At 36.1% G+C, this 22775-nt stretch overlaps 1 long non-coding RNA gene across 1 annotated transcript in view; it reads right to left on the bottom strand.

Annotated features, from left to right (window-relative positions):
- Positions 1 to 20097: 20097 nt before the first annotated feature.
- Positions 20098 to 22775, bottom strand: part of LOC141372834 (uncharacterized) — a 31326-nt gene continuing 28648 nt past the window's right edge. The window contains exon 3 of the long non-coding RNA XR_012378296.1: positions 20098 to 20247. This is a non-coding gene — a long non-coding RNA (uncharacterized lncRNA). The remainder of the gene's footprint in view (positions 20248 to 22775) is intronic.

The raw sequence follows: 22775 nt of genomic DNA, 5'->3' as shown, positions 1-22775 counted from the left end.
TATTTTCCATATTCTTAAAGCTTGTTCTTTCTTTTTTGATTTAACATACCTGATCATTATGTAAACCGTTTGGTAACAGTGAGCTTTTTCTCTTCTGCCTCCGCTCTGAACATATGGGAGAAATGCTGTTCTTCCTATAATAAATATATTATGTCTTTCATAATACTGTTAGAATTATTTACATAAATGATTGTCATCCCTTTTCTCTTTACTTATCCCCAAATCCATGCAATTCACCTGTTAAATCTTTTAATATTTGTTTATGAATAAATGAATGTGATCCATGAATCACTTCATTTAAAGCTCATTTTATAGTTACATTAAAATCATCAAATCCGGGATCTTTTCCTTAATTTCTTCCTCATCGATTTTTTGTGCATGGGCTTTCAGGAACTCATAGCATTTGTCACAGCACACCTTCTTAATCCACACCTCTAATTTTTCCTCCTTTCTTTGCCTAGTTCTGCTGCTTTATTTTACCCTAAAGTTCTTTGTCCTTCTTTTACACCACTCTCCCATTTGTTTTAGTGATCTACACGCCTTCTTTTCCTCCCCCAATGAACCACAAGTTTATGGAGTTAGGGAATATGGCAGATTTATATATGTGTGCAATTTTATCATTTTCAGTGTTCAATGGATGCTTGCTGAAGCATTAATGGATTTTAAGGGGAAGGTGACTATTTAGACCTGAAACAGGAAGACTCATGAGGCTAGCATTAAGTTCTCTGATTTCAGGAAGTGTAAAAAAGATGGCCAGGGCTGATGTTAGAGGTAGGATGGAACAGAATATAGACTTTGCCTATTTCACCGTTTTGTCTGGGGATAGCTCTTTTATAACCCCTTCTTCCCTCCTTTACTTTTTCTTACCAAATTTCTCTAACTTGGAATTCCTTCAGGACAATCTATGCCACATCACCAAATATCTCTAGTTTTTCCAGATACTAGCACTGAACACTGAGCATATTCTGCTTCTATTACATAGAGACAGCCCATTTTAGACTGTTGGGCACTGGGCTCCCTTTCCATTGCAGTTCTTTCATACTGAATTAACTTTTAGAAAATCAGAACTAAATTAAGAAAGCAAAGTAATTCATAACTGGGTTCTTTAAGAGAAAGGAAATATCAAGATGGCTTCCTTGAAAAGTTATTAAAAGCTTATCTTCTTGATAGCTACTTTCCCATTGTTAAAAAAATAATTTTTAATATGGAGAATTAAATGAGAGTAATTCAAAGTCACTAATGCCCAAATCATTTTATTTTACAGATAAATGTCATAACAGATCAACAAATGATATTTACTAAAGATATAAATGTTCATTTTCCCTTCTCTCTGTACTTCAAGGCAAAAACTGCTCTAGGTGATATAGTCATGGGACATTAAAAATGCTCATAGTATTTGTGAATCAAAGATGCTTCTTGACTAAAAGACTTTAGTTCTGATGGTCCTTTTCTTGGGGGAGAAGAATGTGGATAATCACGTTCTTCAAATATCAGGCTGCTCTTTACTTGCCTCTAAATCTAACACAAATATTACTTAGTTCTTGAACAAGCAGCAAGGTCTTGATACAGCTGCAACTCTTCACTTCTCATTGAGTCTGGTGCTCTAACAACAAGTGTTTTTAACGTATGATTTCAGATTCTCAAGTATTATCAGGTACCTCTATGTCTCATTCTGGGTAGACACTCACTTTGCACAGTATTTATCATTCAATTCTTAGAGCAGTCCACTGAGGTAGTATGTTACTTAGCATCTTTTTGGTTGTACATATAGAAAACCAACCTAAGCTTGTTTAGATGAAAAGGGAGATTTTCTGGAACATTATTGGTGCAAAATATAACCTCTAGAAGGCAGGGGCATCTCTGATCCTCAGAGGGTAGAAATGCTGTCATGATTCTACCCACTTCTCATCAACATCTCTCTTGTGTCAGCTTTATTTCCCCACCTTGCAGACAGTCTTTCTCCACAGCCTGCATAGTCCAAGGATTTCCAGCCCCCCATTATATAAAGACTGAATCTATTCCATTTGTTTGGCTTTAAAATGCCAAGAAAACTTAGTGACTTGCTTTCAAAGAAAAGACCATGAAAAAGGAAAAAATAGCAACTTTATGATAGAGAATCCTGACAGACACCAACTTAAGCAAGTGATAAAAGTTAACATGACATGACATCAGCAACGTCATGTGGAAATCTTTTACCTCCTGATATGATGTGATAAGGGCACCTTATCTCTGGAATTATTTCCAAAAAACTACAATTCTAGTCCAATCATGAGAAAACATGAGACAGACCAAAGTTGAGGGACACTACAAAATACCTGACCAATACACCTCAAAACTGACAGTCATAAAAAAACAAAAAAAGACTAAGAAACTGTCACAAACCAAAGGACACCAGGGAGACACACAGATGAAAAGAGTATTGTACCCTAGATTGGGTCCTGGAACAGAAAAAGAACATTAAGGAAAAAAATTAGTAAAATCTGGAGTTTAGGTAACAGTAAGATACCAATGTTAATTTCTTAGTTTTGACAAATGTGAGCTATTAACCACAGAAGAAAAGAAAGCTAATGTTAGGAAAACAGATTTCTGGGAGAAAACCATTGTCCAACCAACTTGGATTAAGCATCCAACCAAGACCAACTAACTATGAGGAATAGGCAAAATCATCTAGCAGAAAGATGTCGCCTGGGTCCCACATTTGCTACTCTAGCCATTCCCAGAGAATGGGAGAGGTGGAGAGAAGCAGACAATTGTGAGCCAGGCAGTTGTCCAGTTGGTGAGAACACAGAAGAAAAGCTAAAAGTCAAGGGAGTGGGTATTATATTTCATCAGCTCTAAGATAAAATAGCCCACATTTTAACCTTTATGCAGCTGGAATGCTTCTTTCTTAGTGATATCAGTTATGATATGGATTTGGTGAAATAAGTAGTTGGCCTATGAACATAATAAATGATGAGACCCAGAATTCAAACTTAACCACTTTATTGTGTGGACTCAAAAAAATAAAACAAAACAAAACAAAACATAAAATAGCAATAACAATAAAAACAAAATAAACCTTTGAATGTCATTCTTTTCAGGCTTCCCTTCATATTGTGCATAGTACCATATAACACCAGTGCTAATTACATCAACCCAACCTGCAAAAACAAAAGTGGAATTGAAACCATGGCAAATTTGACCTAAGAGCTTATTATTCTAATACAATTATCACCAAGACACTATACATAGCTAGAAAACTAGATGGAATTCTGGGAAGTTAGGAAGTTAGGACAGTCAACGACCAGGGTTTAGGTTATTTTACATCCATTATACATGAAATGTCATAAAACTCCATTTTAGAGATCTCATTTTGATATTTCAGCTTAAAGAGCTAGAAAGAAACTAGATTTATTTTAAAAAATAAATTTTCTTAGCCATGTACCTCAATAGTTTAATGAGATATTATGAAACTAGGAAACCTGGACAATAAATATTGTTTCACCCTCTTAAGATACCACAGCATGCTATTGAAATATAACCTGAGGAGACAAACCCTCCATCAATTCAATTTAATTCATAATCACTTCTTGCACACCTGTTATTAGCTAATGGCCATATGAGGCCCTTGTGATATATTACAAAAAGATATACTTGGTCCCTGCTTTCATGGAGCTTTTATTGTATAATTACAAATGAGGTAAGACTAAAAATTATAGGAGTTCAGGGAGCATATGACCAGGGAATTTAACCTGGTCTGGATGGACAGAAATGGCCTAAAGAAATGGTGCTTAGACTGAGAGTAGAAAAGCAAGTACAGACCTTTATTGAGCACTTGCATGCCAAGCAGTACATTGGGTGCTTACCCACCCTGACAGATATGTTCCAAATGGCCAGCTCATCATATATTCAGATCTCTTTCTAGAGATTTTATCTGTAAGCAGAAGTTGGAAGGCTAAAAATCGACTCTTCCCAAACATCCTTGTACCTAAAATCCCAGATATAACAGGCTCCACGAATCAGAAGCTCCTATTAGACTTTTGAAATTGGAACTGAGTAGATGGAAGAGACGTGCTGAACTTGAGACTTGCTGGAACAGTAATTGCAAATGTAGCAATGTCTTCCTGATCCTGGGATAACAGATAGTGATCTGACAGTACCCCAGTAGTGGCTACAAGTGGTGTGATTCTCGAGCTGAACCCACAAAATCTATGTGAAATCCCCCTCCCTTGTGGCAGAGGTAACTGCTCTCCTGGTGGGCTATTTTTGGGGAGTTGTTCTGAAAGTGGTTTCTGAAAGCTCAGTATATAGCATGTCTTCTAACTATTCTAATGATTTTTTTAAGTACCAGTTCCCTGAATAATTTCTTCTCCATGATACAATAATCATGGTTTGTTCTATCTGCTACTGAGCCATGGATTAGGCAGGATTTGGTACCAGAAGTACATGCAGAGCATTAAGAAAGGATATCTGGGATCTGTTAGCTCACTTGGTTGGAAGGGTGTGAGGTACTGGAAGTCCATAATAGTCACTGGGCAAGTGTTACCTACATTATTATCTGGGGTTATTTAGATTATGACCTGTGGTTAACTGAAATGTAGTGTCCAATGAAAGTGCAACATCAGTGGTCCACATGGCTATTGTTATGACGCAGTATGTTGAGAATGGGAAATGTAAAGAATGTGGAGTAGGCTGACTGTGTATAACTCTAGCAAAGAGCATAATGAAAGAAAATTAAAGGTTTAAAGATTTAAAATCTTAGCTCAAAGCATAGTCTGAGAGAACTAGAGTTTCTATAAGGGTTCTAACAAACCACTCATCTCTTGTACCTAGCTTTCTGGACTTCTTTATTAAAACAATCATACATAGAATCTAATCCTATGGATCCTTGGGTTACAGTTTAGTGTGAATTCATGGCCTGAAAATAAAGGGACTGGTTGGGAAAGTGTGTGATCCAAGAATTAAAATGGTGACAAATACATATTTGACATTTAGAGGAATTATTCTGTATTTCCTGAGCCTAAACCTCCACTAAACCTTACATGTCTGCAGAAATGCCTTTCTTCGATTGTCATACCTGTAGTTACCTTGTTTGAGGTAGTTGCCTTGAAAGATAACTATTCTTTCTTCCACCTCTACCAACTTTCTTTAGTCTAAACCTATAGCATGAGTGAAATCCTAGCATGCTGAGCAAGAGGGGTGGGGACAGTTGCAAAGTCAACCCATATAGGAATTCTAAATGCTTAAAGAATATAGTATTTGACTGTTTTAAAATTATATGAGCAAGAACCTGTGGAATGTGTGTGTGTGTGTGTGTGTGTGTGGGTTGGTGGGTGGGTGGGTGTGTGTGTATGTGTGTGCGTTCTGAAATTGCTAGACCAGGGAAGAAAGAGAGAAACAATTTATCAATGTGGGGGTGCTTATCAGCTTATCAGAGAGTCTGCATTTGATGTACTAGCTTAAAAAGTTGAGGAAGATTCTAATGGCTTGCTCATTTGGTTAACTAAATCCTGATCTTAATGCTGGACTACATGGAATGAAATTGAGATGCTAGAAATTCCTAGGTGAAATACAAAAGGAATCTGAAAGGTTTTGGAGATAGGGATATTGGAGTGGCATTATCAAAGATGGTCGGCTCAACTACTCCCTAAATACTGGTCCCTGAGAAGACCCAGAAGACTCTTCTTTCATCAAAACACTAAATGCTACATTGACTCTCCTCTTTGGGTAGGACTGAAGGTGGCCAATGATACCATTGAAATGGTTTCTAAGATTTAATGGAAATAAAGAATTATCAGGGTGAAAGAGGCCAAGTAGCAACTTAACCAGTACAGTCAAAGTGGGTAGTTATCATAATGGGTGATAAGGCTGAAACGGTTATAGAAAATGTGACCCACAGAGATCCTTGGAAGTGGTTAAAAATCATGGGCTCCTTAGGACTGTAATACCTGGGTGATACACTAAGGTCCTACTTAATCTATACAACCAGAGGAGCTTTTGTTGTGATGAAAATAGTTCTGACTTAAGCTAGCACAATAGAAAATTATGGATCCCCATCTGATTTCCATGCCTAAGTTATAGCCCTGGAGCTTGGGTACACTCAGAGAGAAATCTTGCATCACAAGTAGATACTTGATTCTTTCTCCTACTCTTTCCCCAAAGGACCTGTGGTCATTTACCAGGGTGACTGTACATTGGGCATAGCAAAATACCCAGACCTTTCTGGGGATTGTTACATTCTAATTCTGGTCAAGAATGCCACTGTGGTCCACTGACAAGTGATAAATAGAAATTCTATGCTGAGTTAGTGTCACAGGGGGCTCCGTGGTTCTGCAAACCAATTCTGAGCTTAATTTCCCCACCCCTGAGCAAAGAGTTGAAATAGTATACTCAGCAACTGTTAATTAACTCCCTGACATTTTCATAATGCTTTCACGGTAGAAAGACACCCCCCAAAACAAACCTCCCCAAAAACCTAGTCCTTAATTTCCTAGCAAAGTGATAAGTAATAAGCCAGAGTAAAATCACATTCCTAGGGCAATCATAGAGAAAAGTATCACCACCAAATATTTGTGGTTTTTTTTTATTTTTTTAAGTTTTTTTTTAATTGTTTGACAGAGAGAGACAAAGCAAGAGAAGGAACACAAGCAGGGGGAGTGGGAGAGGGAGAAGCAGCCTTCCCACTGAGAGGGACCCTGATGCAGGGCTCAATCCCAGGACCCTGGGATCATGACCCAAGCTAAAGGCAGACGCTTAATGACTGAGCCACCCAGGCACCCGTCACCACCAAATATTTTGAAAGATACAAGGGTAGTGCCTGTAATCATATCCTCCATGTAACTCACTTGTTTAATTTACGCACAAGCTATATGAATTCTATAAAAAGACAGAAGATTCTCAAAATCTCAGTTAGGTGATTACACAAATTGCTGTTGATTTTTCAAAGGTGATCTCATTACCGGAACAATTCAAGACAGCCCCTGACACCAGGTATACAGCTATTTATTGGCCAGATGTGTTTTTCACTGTATCCATAAACAGAACTCCAGAAGGTATTTGATTTCACCTTCACCTGATGGAAAAGCATTACAATTTCTTGTCTCAGGGCAAGATCAACTCTCTGGTTCTGTGCCATGATACATAATCTAGAGGTCCCTTGATTATGTCACTATACCCAGGTTTTATGCCAAACAACTTTACTGATCTCATTCTCAAAGTATGATCTGGTGATGAGAAAATAGTAGGTATACTAGGTGCCTTGGTAAGATAGACAGGTGACAGGAAGATAGATCCAGATAAAAATTCCACATATGTGAGAATATATGCATATATGTACTTGTTATCCAAGTATTTATTTAATGTTGCTCCTCTTGGCTAGAATGAATGTTCCATAAGATCAGGGACTGTGTCTGCATTATTCACCACCATATTCTCAACACAATCTTGGCACCTAAAATAAATGAGTATTAAATAGATAGGTGTGTTCTTTACAATACTCCCTTTTCAAAGAATGGTGAAACTTTTATTACAGCTATCTTCTTCCAGTAGAGATGAAGTTTTTAGTGCTAGGCATTATAATTTAGAAAGATTTTGAATTCTGCTAAAACAAGATTTGATGTGAAATTATTTGGAGGAAGAAGCATGGTTTAGAATAGGTAATAAACATTATTAATTTCCTCAATTCTCAGTGATTTGTATTTGAAAGAACTTTCATTTATGAAAAAGAATAATTACTTACTTTAAGAAATGTTAGGAAGATATTGGTCACATAGGGCAATCATGATATTCTTTTATGTATTTGTTGTTTGCTTTACCATTTAATATTGAGTAAACATTTTGTGAAATATGAAAATGGCACATATTTAATAAGACAAGAGGTCAAGGAAACAAAAGAAAGGAGTGAACAAAAATGAAACATCAGTAAGACTTGATTTCATATCAGATTTTGTTTTTAAAAGGTGAGGTATATAATATTTGTTGCTTATCCAAATAAGAATTGTAAAGAATTTGGTTTTTTACTAAAAATTAAGTTGCATTGTTTTAAACTTCTAGAATAAAATATTGGAATGAGCAGAGACATCTTTCTAAATAACCAATATATTATGCCAACAGAGAAATATCTATACAGGAAACCAAGAATCTACATGTCATGTTTTGCTAGTGCAAGGCAGATGAATTTTCTTTACCTACCCATCTCTCACCATCTGTCTAGTATCAGCCTACATGCCACTTCATAGACACCCCATCCCCACCACTTAGAGTTGGGCTGGACACTCTTCCTAAGCACTCTCATCTTGTCATATTCTATCATACATTCTTCTGTAATGCTTAATGTTTGCAGTTTCATATTTTTTATCTGATGTCCAAATTGAAGAGAGGGGCTATATCTTGTTTCAGATAACATCCCCAACACTCAAACTGTGTCCAGGCACAAAGCAGCCACCAATAAACATGAGTTGAATAAACAAGGAGACAAAACATGACACTTGACTTTCATCTCTACTGACCAGAACATCATCTCAGATTTGAGGGAGAAGGATCTGGTTGCTTAGAGAAACAAGGGTGGAGGTGAGGATTGACCATGGGCTTAGAAGGCCCACAACTGGACTTGCTTTTTCTTCTAAGGATCAGCAGCATTTTTACCCATTCAGCTTTGGGGAAAAGCATAAATCATAAAAGAAATAATTTGTAATCTGGACTTCATTAAAATTAAAATCTGCTCCAAAAGATAATAAGTGAGAAGACAAGCAATAGACTGGAATAAAATATTTTCAAAAGAGACATCTGATAAAGATCTGTTATCCAAATTATACAAAGAAACTCTTTAAACTCAACAAAAAGAAAACAACCAGATTTAAAAATGGGCCAAAGACCTTAAAAGACACATCATCAAAGAAATTACACACAGATGGCAAATAAATATATGAAAAGAGGCCCCACATCCTATGTCATCAAGGAAATGGAAATTAAAACAACAATGAGATACTACTCTACACTTATTAGAATGACCACAGTTTGGAACACTGACAACACCAAATGCTGATGAGGATGTGAAGCAACAGGAACTCTGTCATTGCTGGTGGGAATGCAAAAGGTAGAGCTACTTTTTTTTTTTTTAAGATTTTATTTCTTTATTTGGCAGAGATTGAGCACAAGCAGAATAGAGGCAGAGGCAGAGGGAGAAGCACACTCCCAGCTGAGCAGGGAGCCCGACATGGGGCTAGATCCCAGGGCCCTGGAATCATGACCTGAGCTGAAGGCAGATGCTTAACCGACTGAGCCACCCAGGCGCCCCAGTATAGCTACTTTCGGAAGACAGTTTGGTAGTTTCTTACAAAACTTAACATACTCTTACCATCTGATCCAGAATTAGGCTCCTTGGTATTTACCTAAAGGAGTTGAAAAATATGTCCACACAGAAAAGGTAAACATAAATGTTTATAGCAGCTTTATCCATGATTGCCAAAACTTGGATGCAACCAAGATGTCCTTCAGTAGGTAAAGAGATAAACCATGGTATATCCAGAAAATAGAATATTATTCATACTAAAAACAAATGAGCTATCAAATCATGAAAAGACATAAAGGAATCTTAAATGAATATTATTAGTTGGCTAGATGTGTTTTTCTAGTTCTCAGATGTACTGTATAGAGAATGCTGTATACTGTCTGACTCCACCTATATAACATTCTAGAAAAGGCAAAAATATGTAGGTTGTAAAAGTATCAGTGGTTGCTGGGGATGGGGCATGGGAAGGATGAATAGGCAGAGCACAGATTTTTAGGGTGGTGAAAACACTCTGTATAATATTATAATGATGGGTATATGTCATTATCCATATGTCTAAAGTCACAGAATATTGAACACCAAGGGTGAACGCTAAGGTAAACTATGAACTTCAGGTGATTATGATGTGTCAATGTTGGTTCATCAATTTGTAACAAATGTACCATGCATATTTTCTGACCACAACACTATGAAGCTTCAAGTCAACCACAAGAAAAAAATAGGAAAACCACAAATACATGGAGGTTAAAGAATATCCTACTATAAAGAATGAGTGGGTTAACCAGGAAATTAAAGAAGAAATAAGAAAATACATGGAAACAAATGAAAATGAAAACAGGATGGTCCAAAACCTTTGGGATGAAGCAAAAGCAGTCACAAGAAGGAAGTATATAGCAATACCAGCCTACCTCAAGAAGCAAGAAAAATCTCAAATACACAATCTAATCTTACACCTAAAGGAGCTAGAAAAAGAACAGCAAATGAAGCCTAAATCCAGCAGAAGAAGGGAAATAATGAAGATTAGAGCAGAAATTAATGATATAGAAACAAACAAAAAACCCCAGTAGAACAGATCAATAAAACCAGGAGCTGGTTCTTTGAAAGAATTAATAAAATTGATAACCCCCTAGCCAGACTTATCAAAAAGAAAAGAGAGAGGAACCAAATAAATAAAATCATGAACATGAGAGGAAGGATCACAACCAACATCACAGAAATACAAACAATTATAAGAGATTATTATGAAAAATTATATGCCAACAAATTAGGCAATCTGGAAGAAATGTATAAATTCCTAGAAACATATAAACTACCAAAAACTGAAACAGGAAGAAACAGAAATTTGAACAAATCAATAACCAGCAAAGAAATTGAGTCAGTAATCAAAAATCTCCCAACAAACAAAAGTCCAGAGTCAGATGGCTTCCCAGGGGAATTCTACCAAATATTGATCTCAACTTCTAATTCACTGGAGTCATTATTATATCTCCTGCCAAAAATATTCTGCCCTTCAGAACAAATATCTCCAAATCAACAGAACTGAAAATTGCAAGGATGGCTTCTTTGGTTGTGAAATGAATTCTTTGACCAGGTGCAACATTGTACAGAATACCATGATAGTGAATAAAACATTATGAAAGTCCCCCCCAAAATAAGGAAAATTAATACCTATTCATCTCAAACTATTCCAAAAAATAGAAATGGAAGGAAAAATTCCAAAGTCATTCTGTGAGACCAGGATTACCTTGATTCCAAAACCAGACAAAGACCCCACTAAAAGGAATTACACTGATATCCCTGATGAACATGAATGCAAAAATTCTCAACAAAATACTAGCAAATAGAATCCAGCAGTACATGAAAAGAATTATTCACCACGATCAAGTGGGATTTATTCATGGATTGCAAGGGTGGTTCAACATTTGCAAATTAATCAACGTGATATACCACATTAATAAAAGAAAGGATAAGAACCATGTGATCCTCTCAATAGATGCAGAAAAAGCATTTGACAAAGTACAGCAACCATTCTTGATAAAAACCCTCAACAAAGTAGGGGTAGAGGGAACATACCTGAGCATCACAAATGCACCGCTCCAGTGGGGGATGTTGATTATGGGGAGGCTATGCATGTATGTATACAGACAGGAATTATATGAGAAACCTCTGTACCTTCCTCTCAAGCCTAAAACTGCTCTAAAAAACATAGTCTTAAAAATCTTTTGTCTTTTAAATTTTTTCTATTTTCTATTTCATTGATTTCTGCCATTATCCTTATTATTCCTTTCTTTCTAATTACTTTGAGTTTAATTATGTTCCTGGCTTAAGATGGTAATTTAGACAATTGATTTTGAAGAGTTCTTCTTTTCCATTACAGGCATTCTAAAGCTATGTTTTCCACTAAGCACAGCTTTAGCTGTATCACGTATGCTTTGATATGTTGTGTTTTCATTATTATTGAGTTTAAAATATTTTTAAATTTCTCAATTTCTTTGAGCCATTGGCTATTCAGAAGTGTGTTGTTCATGTTCCAAATATTTGTAACTTTTTAAAGGTGTCTTCTTGTTAGTGATTTCTAATTTAATTTATTTTATATTTTTGAGATATTGTATATGCCAGTATATTGACTGTTGTGGTGAATGTCTCCTGTACACCTGAAAAGTATGTGTATTCTGCAAGTTTTTGGTGTACTGGTCTATAAATACTAATTATGTGGAGTTGGTTAATAGTGATGAGATATTCTGTATCCTTAAAAACGCTTTGTCTACAATTACTGAAAATGGAGTGTTAAATTTTCTTGTTACGCTATGAATATCTTTCTCAAGTTGTGAAGGGTTTATTCCCTCAATTGTGATGCTCTATTATTATCTATACATATTTAGGATTGCTATGTTTTACTAATAAATTGCCCCTTTCATTATCAAGTAATGATTTTCTTTACCTCTGTTTCATATTAACGTTATTATCTATTAATATTTAATATTTCTATTAAAATATTGTTAGAATAATACCAGCTTTCTTATCTTTACTGCTTATATAACAGGTCTTTCTTCATTCTTTTGCTTTTACTCTATGTGTGTCTTTGTATTTAATATACATATTTTGTAGACAACTTGGAGTTGGGTCTTGCTTTTTTGTAATTTTGAGTGTCAATTTCGTTTGCATTCAATATAATTATTGGTATAGTTTGGCTCAAGCCCACCATCTTTCTATTTGTTTTCCATTTGTGATTTTGTGTTTTTTTTCCTCTGGTGTTCCTTTTCTTGTCTTTTTGGGGGTTAACCAAATATTTTCTAATATATCATTTATTTCTTCTACTGATTTCTTATCTATATTTCTTCTTTATTTTTAAGTGGTTGCTATAGCACTATATCCCTCTTATTAATTTATTGTATTTTAAGTGATTACTCTAAATAATAAAATGCATCCCTGACCTATCAGAAACTAATTCGAATTAATATTGTACATTTCACATTATACTGGATATTTTACACTTCCTACTTCCTATTTCAAACTTTTCACTTTCACCTGATATTTCCCACTTCACAAATGCAATAACCTTAGAACAATGTAACTTAATTTTCTTGTCAATCACCTATACTTTCTGTTATTGGGTAATGTCTTTGGCTTCTACATATGTTATAAACCTCATCTTACAAGGTTATTGTTTTGCTTTCAACAAAAAAAGTCAATTGTCTTTTAAGGAAAAATGAGGGGACAAAACTCAGTCTTTTACATTTACCTATTTACCGTTATTTTCTGTAGCTCCAACTTTCTACTGACATTTTCTTTTAGCCTAAAAGACATCCATTCCCATAGATTTTCTGTCAAATTCTCCAAAATGACATTATAATTTTGGTCCAGCTTGCCATTGTTAGGTCAATTGTTTTTCTAATTTCATATCAGCTTATGGATTAGCTACCATTTGGTTACAGAATCCACACTTAACCTAATCAGCTGTAGATGAACTTTGAGGATGAGTTACATAGGACCAAATATTGCCAACCAGAGCTACCTCTTCAGCAGAGTCTGTGGTTAGAATAGTTTAATCTGGAATAATATTAATGCCAGCTGCCACTTACTGAAAGTTTATGAGGCTCCAGTCTAGTTTGATGGTTACCAGAAATTATTTCATCTAATCCTTAGAGTTACGTTAGGAGGTGGTTATTTTTATGTCTCAAATATGTTAAATAAATTTTCTAAAGTCACAAAATCATTTGTTGTAGAACTGGAATTCAAAGTCTAAGCTGCATGACCTCAAAGACTATGCATTTCTTTAAAAGCCATGATGCTGTGCCGTTTCCTATAAGACTAACTGGTTGCTAATAATACCCAAATGATCTATTTGAAGATGTGCTATAGAACAAAAGAATGATAAGTAGAAAACAATTCTTCAAGAATGATGAAATTTTAGTTGGAAGGTGTTGGCATTAAAACCTTTTAGACATATAGAGCCTAACTCTAGGTAGTTGTCTTACATATTATTACAGTTAATTATAAATGTGTTTTTTACTAGCAAGATACTATGAGCACCAGTGTTGTATGGAAGTGTTGAATCACTGTATTGCACACCTGAAACTAATATTACACTGTATATCAACTAACTGGAATTTACATAAAAACTTAAAAAAATATGTGGTAGAAATATTAAGTGATTACAATTATATAAATGTTCTATTTTCCATGAAAAAGTTCTTAGAAAATTTAGTCTTTTAAATAGATAACAGAAGGAACGAAAGAATAATAAACCAGAATTCAGCTGAATTCAGAGTTCATCTTTGGATGGTGAAATTATATCTTATTTATTTATTTCTTTATGCTTTTCTGTATTTTTCAATACAATCCAAAAGAGAGAAACTTTATCATAAAATTGTATTTCCCCTTTGATGTTATGAAAGGCTCAAAACACTTGAAACGTGTAGCAGCTATGATTTTTTTATTCCAAAAATACATCTGTGCAGGAGATTTTCCCTTTGAGTCTACCTAATCCAACCAAAGCCCCCATCCTGCCGGGCTGGTGGGATATGTAGCCTAAGATACTCCTGGAACTATCCCTCAGATGAGTCCTACAAAGGCCCTGGATGTTGTATGAATAGTACAACATCTGAATAGTACCCCATCTTTCATTGATCCACACTGATTACTGCTCAAATGGCCAGTGTCCAGGAAGACCTGGATTTTTGAAAGCCAACAGATCTCTCACTACCTTCTCACCCAGCATGCAGGAAACGGCCATTTTCTTGAGGTCCTGCTATTTGTAAGATTTACGGCCCTCTTCTGCTTCCTAGGCTCAAGTAAATCATCTCTCTATTATTTCTCTCAAGTCCCTCAAAGCACTTACCTCTCTTCCCTTTCCCCAGTGGGATAAATATGTTTTTAGTAAGGCTTTCACAGAAGGTACAGAGAGATCTTGTCTTTGGGCATTAAAAAACAAAACAAAACAAAACAAAACCTCCATTTGTTCTTTATGATGAGTGACAGCCAAGGATTTTTGGCAGTCATTGCTGAGCAAAGCTTCAGCTAGGTGCTGGAGTTGAAAGGAAGTCACAACCCAGCTGGGAAGATAGGACACCCATATGGAGAAATAATCAGCCAGAGAGGGCCAATGATAAATACTAAGTATAAATCAGTTAGTGTTAGTTTTATCATCTCTTCCCAGTGTCTTTAAATCTTTTCTATATATTTTTACTTCCCTTTCCTTTATCTGTGGTTTTTTTTCATATGTCCTTAATCAGTATCCTCAGTCCTTTCCTCCAAATGGAAGCAGACAGATTTCTTCCTTCCTACACAGATTACTCAGTGGGTATGTCAGAGAATTTTTGTTTTTCTCACAAAGCAAATTAGAAATTTGAAATGTCAGGTAGACAGATGTGTGAAAAGTTCTTGTCAGGTACAGGAAGAAAGATGATTCAACATCTATACATACAGAAAACACAACAGCATTCAGTGTTATTATGTTTTGGAGAATATAAATCTCATAAATTATTTCAACAAAATCTCTGCCCTATGGAAAGTTTCTCGAGAAACACCACCTTGTTTAAAAATCAAAGTGATACTACAACACAACTAACTAGCTCTCTCATTTCATCTCCTGAGTTATCAATTTATGACACTTTTTATGGAACATTTCTTTCTTCTCTAAATATGCCTTCATTAATGGAAGAAACCTAAGCTTTCCTTAAATGAGCTAGTTTATCCAATACAGTATAATCTCATTTAGCTTTCCTGATCACCTCATTGTCTGTCTTTTTAATCCATCAGAGAGAAAAAAAGTGTTAGTAAGACGATAATATTAAAGGCTAGTACTTTATAACTCAGTATTTGTTTACTTATTGGATTCTTTTAGCTCTTTTCCTCAAAAGAGAGCAAGTTTCTGAAACTTCTTCAGTCCTAAAATGAAAGATAAACCTTATTTAAATTTTAAAAGACAGAAGAGCCTTAAAAGTGGTATCTAAGATAGTGTTTGTGGCTCATTGCATTTGTTTGTTTTTTTTACTCTTTCAATTTTAAGCATTTAATGAAGGAAATGCATTAGATGCTGTGTGGATACAAAGCTGAATCAGATGTAGACCATGTATTAAGAAGCATTCCATATTGAATAAAGGGCAAAAATGCTGGAAAATAAAAAGAAAAATGTTAGAGGAATACATCTCATGGAAATTTAAAGGAAAGGGAGATAATTTCTAGCTGGGGAAATCAAGAAAGCTTTGTGTGGAGGGAGTAGTCCTTTTCCTCTTTCATTATTAATTGGTATTTTGTTGTGCAAAAAGATTCAGCGGCTGCTAAGAAAGAAATAATGCGATGCCAAAGGATAAGCACAAGGAAGCTTATTTAATGAAATAAAACACTTACTTCCAAAGTTTAGCAGTGGAAAGTGAGCTCTGGTAAAAGTCGGAGGCTCAACTGTAATTTAAGAAAGGCAATGCATTGGGTCATACAACTGTAAAGCTCAGAGGGACATTAATTTTATGCATAACTGGATCCAAACAACCACATCAGGCTCACCAGTCACTGTCTATTTCAGCCTGATGACTGTACTTTCTTTTGTATTAGTTTATATTAGTTTTATAATCAGGAAAACTCTATAGAGTGGCCACATTGGCGGCTTATTCTAGGCTATAAGCAGCCAGGTAATCTGCCAAAATGGAAAAAGATGTTGGGGCTGATTTTTGGGTTCTGTTTGGCCAAATTTGGGTTTCATGCCTGTCCCTAAGCCAATTATTGAGGCTAGCAGAAAGTGATGCTTTGATTGACCAAGTCTATATTATGTTGGAACCTGCAGAGCTTCAGACTGGGTCGTCCAAGGTAACCTCACAGTCTGGTTCATTCGGAAAAACCATGGTGATATGACGAGCAGAAGGATGACTGAATGTTGGGACAGCAAGAACTCACATTCCATGACCAAGGGGAAATTCTACGTCATGGGGGAAGAGTGGCTGATGAAGCAACACCGACCTCCTCCCTCGTCACTGCCGCCATCTTTCTGGCACCACACTGTTCCTTCCTTAACACTCTGGCTCAAGTATATTTTTTTAAAAAGCAAACAAATGTCAGCTGGGTCCCTCTGGCACAGCTGAAGTCAACTGGGTCTTTAAAAAACACTAAGAGGGCGCCTGGGTGGCTCATTTGGTTAAGCGACTACCTTCAGCTCAGGTCAGATCCTGGAGTCCCAGGATCGAGTCCTGCATCGGGCTCCCTGCTCAGCAGGGAGGCTACTTCTCCCTCTGACCCTCTTCCCTCTCATGTGCTCTCTATCTCTCATTCTCTCTCTCTCAAATAAATAAATAAAATCTTTAAAAAAAAAATCTTTAAAAAAATTTTTAAAAAATTAAAAAAAACACTAAGAAAAGGAAAGGAAATAAATCCTATTAAAAGATAAGCGGAGATATATTAACATTTTTAAGAGTTTATTTTGAGCAAAGCTTAATTCCAATTGGGCAGCGTCAAACCGGAAGTGGTTAGGAGTGAGAAAAGGCAAACCGAGCAGGTGCCGGAACAAAGGAAATGATTTGATTGGCTGTAGCTTAAAGTCTAGTTTGCTGTTTGTGACTGGTTTTGATTTCATAACCCTGAGGCATTTACAAGCTGAGGTTTGGGTTATAGGCTGCCACTGCTTTAGAGCCACCTCGGTCTGATGGCCTCTTTGTTTAATTCATTGAACAATACACAGGGATACAAATATTACTATTATAAGATTTCTTTTTGAAAAAAATTTAGCCTTAAGGGAAAATATTGGTTGCCAGCATCTTTTTCCTGCTTCCTTCTCTCCTGATAATGCTGAGATTTTTGTCCCCATGCTTTTATCTCTCCCGTAGTGTCCAAGTACTTCAAAGGAAGCTGACTGCTTCCTTGGCAACAAAGGAGCTGATAATAAACGTCCTCATGATAAGGCATGAGATCCATTGGAAAAAAGAAAAGAGAGAGAGATGTAATGAAAGGTTTCCTGGGGTTGTCTGTAAAGATATTTCCCTCTTTTTAAGGGTAAGCCTCCGGAGGAAAGATTGCTTCTTTTTAGGGCATGGTGTGTAGACATTAAAACTTACTTTCATGACTGTTACTTTGCTACCAGGAAGGACACCTCCTTTTCCCTCTTTCCTCCTTTTCCTTCTCCCCCACTGCTTCTGCTTCCTCTTTTCCCCTTCTGTTCCTTCTCCTCCTTCTTTTCTCTCTTTTGCTTTCTCTCTCTCTCCTTTTTTTTTTTTTTTAAAAGATTCACCCATTTATTTTAGAGAGAGGGGCGGGGACCCGGACCAGAGGGAGAGAAAGTCCCAAGCAGCCTCCATGCTGAGCACAGAGCGGGTGTGGGGCTCAATCCCAGGATCCTGAGATCACGACGTGAGCAGAAACCCAGTCAGGTGCTTACCTGACTGTGCCACCCAGGTGCACCCTGCTTTTCCTCTTTATAGAACAATAACAAAACCAATGCAGAATTATATCTAAAAAAATACTAGTTTTGATGCAGAGCGTTGGGATTATCTATTTTGAGTGCAACCTCAGAAAGAAGCCGTGTCAAAGCATGCACCACTACAAAAACAAAACAAAACAAAAAAACATTGATTGTGTTCATTTCCCAGATTGCTATGCCACTTGGTTTCTTCTCTAGAGCTCAATCAAGGTGATCTGATTGGTTCATGACCCATAAGATTTGGGCTCTTTATTCACAAACATCTTCAAATAACATTGGTTAAAACATTTATCATGGACCCATTCCTCTCTGCAAGTCTTTCTCCCTTCAACTAGATTAATTGCCCAGTTGCCCAAATTTAAATACAAATAATCATTGACCTTTTCATAAATACTTTCACAACAGGCATTCCTTGGGGCCATGATCTGAAAGATAGCATATCTTCCCTTGGCTTTCTTTTTTGTTAGATTCACTGTTGGCAGCAAAATGTCAATTTCTGCATGTGTTTGTATGTTCAGAGCCTGACTGACATCATGGAAAAGGAGAGTGGAACAGAGTGTGAAAGTTCAGGTCAAACTTTATCTTGCTTTGTGCTGATGAAGGCGTTGGACAGCTGCAGTGCTTGCTTGCTCATTCCGTTCAGATGATACTGGTTGTGATACGTGTTTTCACACTCGTGTGAAAATTTGTCAAAAGCTTGATGAGAATAAATAGAATCTGGGAAGACAGACACTTGGAAAGAAAATACTCCTTTACGCCATGGGTCACTCTTTGCATATAAGAAAATTACACAGTATGAAACCCTATTATGTCTGTGTGAAAAGATATGTGGGACATCCATCAAACCCATAGCATAGCTTAATAATGACAGTGAAGTTTTTAATAATGAGTCAAGCTAAGCCCAATTAGAATAACGGTGAATTCTTTCACAATTTGGGGACTTCTTTCTTTCTAAAAAGTATAAATAGCTTTGGCACATAAAACCATGCAAGTATTTGAGCCATAATAGGTTTTAAATGAAGTTTGTGTTATTGTTGTTTTAACCCTTTTTTATCCTTGTTATGATTTTTTGCTTGTTTTGTTGTTCGTGTTGTAGACCTCAAATTAAACTCTGTGATGGTTAATTTTTTGTGTCAATTTGAGTGAGTCATGGTGTGCCTAGATAAAACATTGTTCAGAGGGTCTGTGAGGTGTTTCTGGATGAGATTAGCATTTCAGATCCCTGGACTCAGTAAAGTAGCCTGCCCCCCACCAACCCAACGTGGGTGGGAGTTCTCCAATTCACTGAGGGCTTGAATACAACAAAAGGCAGAGGAAGATGAACTTGGCCCTTTTTTCCTGCCTCAGTGCTTGAGCTGGGACATCTCATCTCATCTCCTGCTCTCAGACTGGGAGTTATTTCATTGACTCCTCTGGTTCTCAGGTCTTTGGACTTAGACTGAATTATACCACTGGCTTCCCTGGGGATCCAGCCTGCAGATGGCAGATCATGAGGCTTCTCAGCCTTCCTAACTGCATGAGCTACTTTCTCATTCTCTCCCCCACTCTCCTCCCTCCCCCTCTATTCCCTTCCACCTTCCTCTCCCTCCTCTCACTTTCTGTTTCTCTGGACAACCCTGACTCATATGAAACCTGTATAACAATTTCCTATAAAGTTTGTTCCCTGGACTCTGAGGTCTGAAGGAAACTACAACATTCTCTCTGGAAAAGAAAAGATTTTTGTTGTTTAATAAGTTAGGAAACACCAGGCATCACAAGACAAACTTCTTCACTTCAGCACCTTTTGGAGTCTCTACTAAGCTAACAGAGCCTGGGGACTCTCATAGACGGCGGATCTAATATGCAGCATTCCCCTGGCTTTTCTTTATCGCTGAAGTTTGAGTAACACCCACTTGTTACAGCAGCACTCTTCCTTAGAACACACTTCGGAAAAAGTCCATTGTAAGGTCTTCAGGAAGCGGTAGAGCAGGACTTATGGTGACATCTCGTTTTCATTTTGCTTCAGACATTTGGATTCTCCAGTAAGTAGATAAATTCTGCAGCTCTAAATTCATCTCCTCCATTTTCTTGTTTACTGCCAGCACGGAGTTCCATATAAAAAAGTCATTACCAAAATGTCATACTCTAATAGCTTAGAGCAGTTCAGAAAAAGTCTTGTAAAACTATACACATTTTTAAAAGTTTGAAGTAAACAAGAAATATTTAAAGAGAAATAAAAGTTTCAGAAACATCTAACTCTATCCTGAAACCAATATGACACTATATGTTAACCAACTAGAATTTAAATAAAAACTTGAAACAAAAACAAATATAAATATGTATAAAATTTAAAAACCATATACTTTAATTATGGGCAAGTTATTTGAGATCATGAAGGTAATATCTACAGTAACATCATGATCTCTGAAGTATGTTCTGAAGAATTTCACAGTGACTTATACAAAGAGCAGAAATGACAGCTCTTCAATTTTTATTCTAACAATGAATATAGAGAGCGATTGAATTGATATTTTCAACTTCTAATGATTCTTGAAATAAGTTAAATAAAAATTCTGCATTTTCACAGTGAAACTCAGAAAGAATACTTGTCCAGATAATTTTTTGAGTTATATTTTTTCCTTACTGAGACTTCCCTGTAAATGATTTTAAGCATCTTTGCAAATATTAACCTTGCTGCCTGAGAGTTGTACTTTCTTGGAATTTTACTTTATGTTTCATTTATCCATATATTCATTATTCATATGTAAGGACACATAATATGAATGAAAATTTTATTAGTGTACCTCCTTGTGAGCTCAAAAATAATCATTTTTATCAGCTAGTGCTAGCATAATTTCCTCTTTCTCCTGTGAGCTGAGAATATCTGACCTATAGAACAGGAACTTAAAATCTTTTAGTGGCCTTACTGCTACATTAAAAAAAATTTAATAAATATAAAATTTATTAAATACATTTAAAAAGCTTTATAACATTCATAAAAAATAAATAAAAAGCTTCAAGTCAATTGATGGTTGTATGAACAACAAAAGAAAATCCCAAACTGGTCTTATCCTTAACATCCCAGTCTTCAGTGAGTCCCTCCCTTGGTTCACAGCAGCCTGAGAGGCAGAGAACACTGCCCATCCCGTCCAGCCTGCCAACCAGCTCCTTGGCATACCACTGATAGATCACTCCTCTCTGCCTTCCCTTCCCTGGGATCTCACTATGGGAACCTCTTCCTGATACATAGATACTCACAGGCAGCTCTATCAGTTGGCCCATGGTCTTAGCAATTGTTCTGTTCCTAGGATTACTGTATTATTGTCTGATCGTGTAATCTTACTCTCAGCAGAAATGAAATGAAAAGTCACAGCTTTTCTCTCTAGATTACTATTTCATTTATAAATTTAGGCTCTATTTCCTCCCTTTTTATTTCCTTCCTCTCCAACCACCCACCTCCTCCCCATTCCCCATGATATAGTCATTTCTGTTTTTTGGTTCTTCAAAGTATGATGGGTTAGTAGACAGAGCAGCCTTGGAATCAGATAGGTCTGGACTTGAGTTCCAGTTACAACTCTTATTAGCTAGTTGGTCTTCAAAAATAACAGACTTGGTTCCTTCTATGGCAGAATAACGATAGTGCAAATTTCATAAGGTTATTGGGAGTATCAAATGAGATAAATATCATTAAAAAAGTCTGGCACATAATTGATATTCAATACATATCAAGCCCCCATAGAAAATTCTTTCTTTCTGTGCAAACTCCACACATTTTTCTGTAATTATCTTCTACTTCTAGAGAAAACAGCAGAGTCAAAACTATTTGCTAGTCATTGCATTGGACTCTTCAGTGCAATAAAATAATTAAGAGTTAATTTATTTAGCAAGTATTTAATGTACAATCCTCGTGCATTGCACTGCACTGGGGAGAGTATAAAGAAATTTAAGAAACAGCCTCTACTTTCTAGAACAAGTACTACTTCTATTTGGTTAGATAAGAAATGAAAAATATAAATTCAAAGTTTTATATAATAATTGCAAAAATGAGTGCTGTGAAGTTTTTTTGTTGTTGTTAAACTAGAGATCTCAGTGTAGGAATATTTGGAGAAGGCCTTCTAGAACTAGCTGAAATCTAATGACCTACAAAAGGATGTTTATGATAAAATGATTCCACAAGACCATTTCTGTTTCTACCTTGATGTTTTGAAGTATTTCATTTTGATATTCTGAATATTTTCTTCAATTCCCCTTGTGACAAAGTCAAAGGATTGCTTCACAGATGGTTTTTAATTCTATGGGAAAATAACCACCACTTTAAAATAAGAAATAAGAAATTATTTTAGAAATTGTTTAAGTTATAGAAAAGGCAAGAGGCTATTGTAGTTAGACAGATAATAGGTTTTTAATAAAATTTTTGGGATAACTATTTTGTAATTAAGTTATTTAATATTATAAGTTAGAAAGTATCATGTTTTAATGATATAACTGTAATTTCTCTTTGATGTATGAATTTGTCCACTCAGTAGATAATAGTAAGTGTCTTTCATAAACTAGAGGTAGCCCCTGCCCTCCTGAAGCTCATGGTTTAGTGAGGGAGATAGGGATATACATGCAAATATATAA

The sequence above is a fragment of the Callorhinus ursinus genome, unplaced genomic scaffold (genome assembly GCF_003265705.2).
Source record: "Callorhinus ursinus isolate GAN/ISIS: 27379988/994484 unplaced genomic scaffold, GSC_fseal_2.0 scaffold5, whole genome shotgun sequence".
Taxonomy (NCBI): domain Eukaryota; kingdom Metazoa; phylum Chordata; class Mammalia; order Carnivora; family Otariidae; genus Callorhinus; species Callorhinus ursinus.
This window is presented reverse-complemented; position numbering and strand designations above follow the sequence as displayed.